Here is a 6,943-nt window from a genome sequence, read left to right as displayed (position 1 = left end):
TAAACTACTGTAAAATAGATATACTGTAAACCTAATTACAGTCTTTCTCAGATAAAAGCCACAATACAACCGTATATTATGGTATTTTATTGTAAAGTTCAAATTTACTGTAAATTACTGGCAGCTGTGGTTGCCAGAATTTTACCGTAAAAAATAGAGTACAACACATAATGCATTACAGTTGGTTTACCTAGATTTTACTGTCAACAACTTTTTATGATAAGTTACTAAGTGAATTAAATCCATTGTAAACCAAGGCACAAAAATATCGTCAGACTAAAGCAAGAAAACTATTTTGTCATGTACATATTCAGTGTTAAAAACTGTTTAAATTGATCAAATACCTTGTCCAATACTCACAAATTAGTAATGAAATCTTGAAAAAACAGCACATGTCCATATGATGGATAATCCATGGTGAAATAAAAAAACATTATGTATCAGAGCTTACTTGCCCTGGTTGAACAAGAGGAATAAGTCACTGAGTCCAGACTTGTGTGAAGACATGGGATAGACTTGGACATGATGTTCGAGAAACTGGAAGCTACAGCATGTACTGTCACTAGTTCAGCTTGAGGACTTGCATGTTGTCCACTGTGGTCCGATCTGATCCTCACTGCAGCCAGAAAACATACACAAAGCAAAGGTTAGAGTGATGCAGTGTTTGAAGCATGATGCCTACAGAGAGATAAACAGCCTTCTAGTTGTCAAATAAGTGGTTCAAATATGTTCTAATGCTCTAATGAATTATACATTAATGAAGGCAATATTTATTAATTAATTAAATAATATAGTTTTGCAGGTTATTTTTATAACTGATAGTCTTGTTTTTCTATATTTGTCCTTATGTGATTGGAGCATTCTCAATGAGTCTCATTACCACTCAGCAGATTGTCAGTGGTACACTGACACTGATTGTGATTCTTCTCCATTCAACGGGTGGGAAATAACCTCAACTAGCACTTTAAAATATAATAGAGCATTTCACCTAACATTTCCTTAAATGAACTCAGGCTTTAATGGGCCTTAAATGATAGATATCTACAAGATATGTTTGTAACCATCTCCAAAGCACTTAAATAAACAATGTGGTTCATTTCTGCGAAGTTGCAGCAACAAAAATCAACTGGGGCAATATCAGACACAAGTAAACACAACATAAACAAACACAAAACAAACACAAACACCCAAACAATTTTTCAAGATTTTTCAAGATTTTTCAAGATTCAAGAAGCTTTACTGTCATTTCAACCACATATAGCTGACGCAGTACATAGTGAAATGAAACAACGTTTCTCCAGGACCTGGTGCTACATACACATAAAGATCAAATACGAAAAAACAACACCACAGAGCTAGGACCGAAGTTTGTCTTAGCCACATAAAGTGCACAGTGCGCAGCTAGATGCAAACAGAGCAAAGACAAGACAGTGCAAAAACAATAAGTACAAAAAAAAAGACAACAGTGGACACTTAGCGCCAAAAAAAGAACATGTGCAATGAAATGAAATGAGATGATGTACAACTTTGAGACCTGACAACATGTATTGTGCAAAAATACAATAGCACGGTGGTTGAGGTAGTGCATAATATAAATATAAATATAAATATAAATATAAATATAAATATAAATATAAATATAAATATAAATATAGCAGCAGATGTAATGAGCACAGGGGGTTGAGGTAGTGCAATAAGTATTGAACAATATAAGTTGTGTGTGTGTGTGTCCACACAGGTGAGAGAGAGAGTATGTGTGTGTGTGTGTATGTGTATGTATGTGTGTATGTGTATGTGTATGTCTGTGAGAGAGTTTTGTACAGTTCAGTCCTGGGTGTTGAGAAGCCTGATGGCAAATTTAAATAAACATATCAGCAAAATCTGTAATTTAGACAGAGTAATACCTTAGATTTTAGGGTAATTACTTGTTTATGAAGTTATGGCAATTTTACCAAAATTTTCAATTTTCACAGTAACAATGTGTATTTTTTTACATATTAGGACAGTAAAAATGAAAGTACATACTTTTTTTCTTTATTTTCAGTAATTTGATGTATGTACTACAGTGATATATTGTTTTTGACTTTACAGTCTCTTACTGTTGCTATTTCACAGTTTTTTACTGTAATTCTCACGTGCATTTTTTACAGTATAAGTAGTTGTAAGTAGTTAACAATTAATTTTAATACCACATGGTGCACTGTTAAAACTGATATTGTATATGATATTTGCATGACATTTGTGGTCAATCCATTTCCCAGATAGCAAATAGGCTCTTGGTTGTATCTGGCTGAGTTTCCATTCTTTAAGCTCACATACCACATGAAATTACAGCCCAAAGCTGGCCCAAATCTTTGACGGTTTGTCAAAAGCCACACCATAAACAGACCAAAATTCAGCCACAACTTCACAATGTCACCTGAAATCAGCCATAACTGGCCCACAACAGTGCCAGAATCCACATGTCAGCCAGACACAAGCCAAAATGCCACCACATTTACCCCAGAACTCAACTCACCAGCCACAACTTATCCAGCAGCTCCACAAGACAGCCATAACTGGACTAATATTATGCCAGAATCCCCAAAACTGACCCAGAAATGACTCTTATATAACCTATACACATTGTTCCAGGTCTAATAAAAGAATGAAATTACACAAATGCAAAAGCAAAGTGTTTTATTGATGCAGAAGGGGAAAAGAATCTCAGCCAGATAACAGGAAAAACAATAAACAGTGGAAAAATATAATCTCCACGGAATAGTACTGACAAATTCAGAAAATCCATCATTATAGTAGAAAATCTTTATATGACGCCATCATTCTGTTAGAATCTTGTAAAAACTATTTAAGTTACATTTCTGTTAACATCATATTTGAGTTCAACTAACTGCTGATTAGTTATGCACGATAACTGCACGATTAATAACGATATGCTGTTTCAACAAAATAGAGAAAAGTTAAACACTACAATACAAAATATTTCATTTATTTTAACTGGTTAACCAAACACCAAGGCTGACCAATTAAATCCAAAATGATATCCCATTGAAGCCTTAAGGTCATTAACTTCTCTGGAAAGTCACTGAAACTAGACTAAACGTTTTAGGTAACAATTTTATCATGTACCTGAACTAGGATTGCTGGGTGCAATGGATGTGAAGGACACAGTCTGGCGAATTATGAGTCAGGCCATGAAAAACTGTGAAGTAGAGAGGTCAAAAATGTTTAAGACTTTGGAGCTTACAAACACTGTGATTAGTAAGTGCATTTTTATTTCAATTTCATTTATTTTTATTTCAAGTCTTTCTAAAACTTTTTTTCTCCTTCATGGCTTTTTTCCCCCCACAAATCATGGATGAATGTTGAAAGTATTAGTTCTTAGACAGGTGGTGTCTTGTAAAATATGTGTTCTGTGTCTTTATTTATTGTTCATTTTATTTACATGTATTTTTGTATGCTCCTATTCTAGAAGCTGTAAGGAGAAATCCAGTGTGTGCACAGACAACCGAGATGGAGGATGAAAAATTTATTAAGCGGTGGTTTCATCTGGCTGCTGAAAAAGATTCATACTGCAGCAGGTGAACGTAGCAGTTATGGAAAACACAAGCCACCAGTTTATATATATATATAATATATAAATAAATATATATATATATATATATATATATATATATATATATATATATATATATATATGTTATTTATATTTATAAACCTGTCTGACCGGTCACTTCAATTAAAAGGGAAGGGTTTAATCCAAGCATCAATAACACACACAAAAAGTGAAACTATAAATAATATCAGCTTCTAGATATTATACAGCTTCTATAGATGTAAAAGTTCAAGAATAAAAGCTCTGTCTCAAATAAACAGCCATTGCACAAATGCGAATAATGACTCTAATACTTTAATAGATGGATTATGTTCATAAAACAAATACGTGGAATTTATATTACTACAATTAAGTTTGTTTGTTCGAATCCCAAAACCTCTTGAGCGCACTACACCCACCAATCCAGTAGGTGGCGGTAATAAACCATAACGTTTGGATGTCGGGCGTCTCAGTTAGGGGAAGAAGTGAACATTGTTTCCCCTAAACCACAGTCAGGAGCAGGAGAAACTAACATTTTATAATAATACACAGATAAGTATAAACATTAAAAAAAATCAGTATATTTTACGGTAAAATACTGGCAGCTGGGTTGCCAGAATTTTACCGTAAATTGTACGGTGACACTGTTCACCACTTTATGGAATGCTTTTTTAGCAACCGTAAATTTCACAGTTGAGAACTTGTTTGTAACCATCTCCAAAGCACTTAAATAAACAATGTGGTTCATTTCTGCGAAGTTGCAGCAACAAAAATCAACTGGGGCAATATCAGACACAAGTAAACACAACATAAACAAACACAAAACAAACACAAACACCCAAACAATTTTTCAAGATTTTTCAAGATTTTTCAAGATTCAAGAAGCTTTACTGTCATTTCAACCACATATAGCTGACGCAGTACATAGTGAAATGAAACAACGTTTCTCCAGGACCTGGTGCTACATACACATAAAGATCAAATACGAAAAAACAACACCACAGAGCTAGGACCGAAGTTTGTCTTAGCCACATAAAGTGCACAGTGCGCAGCTAGATGCAAACAGAGCAAAGACAAGACAGTGCAAAAACAATAAGTACAAAAAAAAAGACAACAGTGGACACTTAGCGCCAAAAAAAGAACATGTGCAATGAAATGAAATGAGATGATGTACAACTTTGAGACCTGACAACATGTATTGTGCAAAAATACAATAGCACGGTGGTTGAGGTAGTGCATAATATAAATATAAATATAAATATAAATATAAATATAGCAGCAGATGTAATGAACACAGGGGGTTGAGGTAGTGCAATAAGTATTGAACAATATAAGTTGTGTGTGTGTGTGTCCACACAGGTGAGAGAGAGAGTATGTGTGTGTGTGTGTATGTGTATGTATGTGTGTATGTGTATGTGTATGTCTGTGAGAGAGTTTTGTACAGTTCAGTCCCAGTTGAGAAGCCTGATGGCAAATTTAAATAAACATATCAGCAAAATCTGTAATTTAGACAGAGTAATACCTTAGATTTTAGGGTAATTACTTGTTTATGAAGTTATGGCAATTTTACCAAAATTTTCAATTTTCACAGTAACAATGTGTATTTTTTTTACATATTAGGACAGTAAAAATGAAAGCACATACTTTTTTTCTTTATTTTCAGTAATTTGATGTATGTACTACAGTGATATATTGTTTTTGACTTTACAGTCTCTTACTGTTGCTATTTCACAGTTTTTTACTGTAATTCTCACGTGCATTTTTTACAGTATAAGTAGTTGTAAGTAGTTAACAATTAATTTTAATACCACATGGTGCACTGTTAAAACTGATATTGTATATGATATTTGCATGACATTTGTGGTCAATCCATTTCCCAGATAGCAAATAGGCTCTTGGTTGTATCTGGCTGAGTTTCCATTCTTTAAGCTCACATACCACATGAAATTACAGCCCAAAGCTGGCCCAAATCTTTGACGGTTTGTCAAAAGCCACACCATAAACAGACCAAAATTCAGCCACAACTTCACAATGTCACCTGAAATCAGCCATAACTGGCCCACAACAGTGCCAGAATCCACATGTCAGCCAGACACAAGCCAAAATGCCACCACATTTACCCCAGAACTCAACTCACCAGCCACAACTTATCCAGCAGCTCCACAAGACAGCCATAACTGGACTAATATTATGCCAGAATCCCCAAAACTGACCCAGAAATGACTCTTATATAACCTATACACATTGTTCCAGGTCTAATAAAAGAATGAAATTACACAAATGCAAAAGCAAAGTGTTTTATTGATGCAGAAGGGGAAAAGAATCTCAGCCAGATAACAGGAAAAACAATAAACAGTGGAAAAATATAATCTCCACGGAATAGTACTGACAAATTCAGAAAATCCATCATTATAGTAGAAAATCTTTATATGACGCCATCATTCTGTTAGAATCTTGTAAAAACTATTTAAGTTACATTTCTGTTAACATCATATTTGAGTTCAACTAACTGCTGATTAGTTATGCACGATAACTGCACGATTAATAACGATATGCTGTTTCAACAAAATAGAGAAAAGTTAAACACTACAATACAAAATATTTCATTTATTTTAACTGGTTAACCAAACACCAAGGCTGACCAATTAAATCCAAAATGATATCCCATTGAAGCCTTAAGGTCATTAACTTCTCTGGAAAGTCACTGAAACTAGACTAAACGTTTTAGGTAACAATTTTATCATGTACCTGAACTAGGATTGCTGGGTGCAATGGATGTGAAGGACACAGTCTGGCGAATTATGAGTCAGGCCATGAAAAACTGTGAAGTAGAGAGGTCAAAAATGTTTAAGACTTTGGAGCTTACAAACACTGTGATTAGTAAGTGCATTTTTATTTCAATTTCATTTATTAAATTTCATTTATTTTTATTTCAAGTCTTTCTAAAACTTTTTTTCTCCTTCATGGCTTTTTTCCCCCCACAAATCATGGATGAATGTTGAAAGTATTAGTTCTTAGACAGGTGGTGTCTTGTAAAATATGTGTTCTGTGTCTTTATTTATTGTTCATTTTATTTACATGTATTTTTGTATGCTCCTATTCTAGAAGCTGTAAGGAGAAATCCAGTGTGTGCACAGACAACCGAGCTGGAGGATGAAAAATTTATTAAGCGGTGGTTTCATCTGGCTGCTGAAAAAGATTCATACTGCAGCAGGTGAACGTAGCAGTTATGGAAAACACAAGCCACCAGTTTATATATATATATAATATATAAATAAATATATATATATATATATATATATATATATATATATATATGTTATTTATATTTATAAACCTGTTTGACCG

The sequence above is a fragment of the Hemibagrus wyckioides genome, linkage group LG28, assembly GCF_019097595.1.
Source record: "Hemibagrus wyckioides isolate EC202008001 linkage group LG28, SWU_Hwy_1.0, whole genome shotgun sequence".
In the NCBI taxonomy this organism is placed as follows: Eukaryota; Metazoa; Chordata; class Actinopteri; order Siluriformes; family Bagridae; genus Hemibagrus; species Hemibagrus wyckioides.
The sequence above is the reverse complement of the archived record's forward strand: the minus strand, read 5'-3'. Positions refer to the sequence as shown.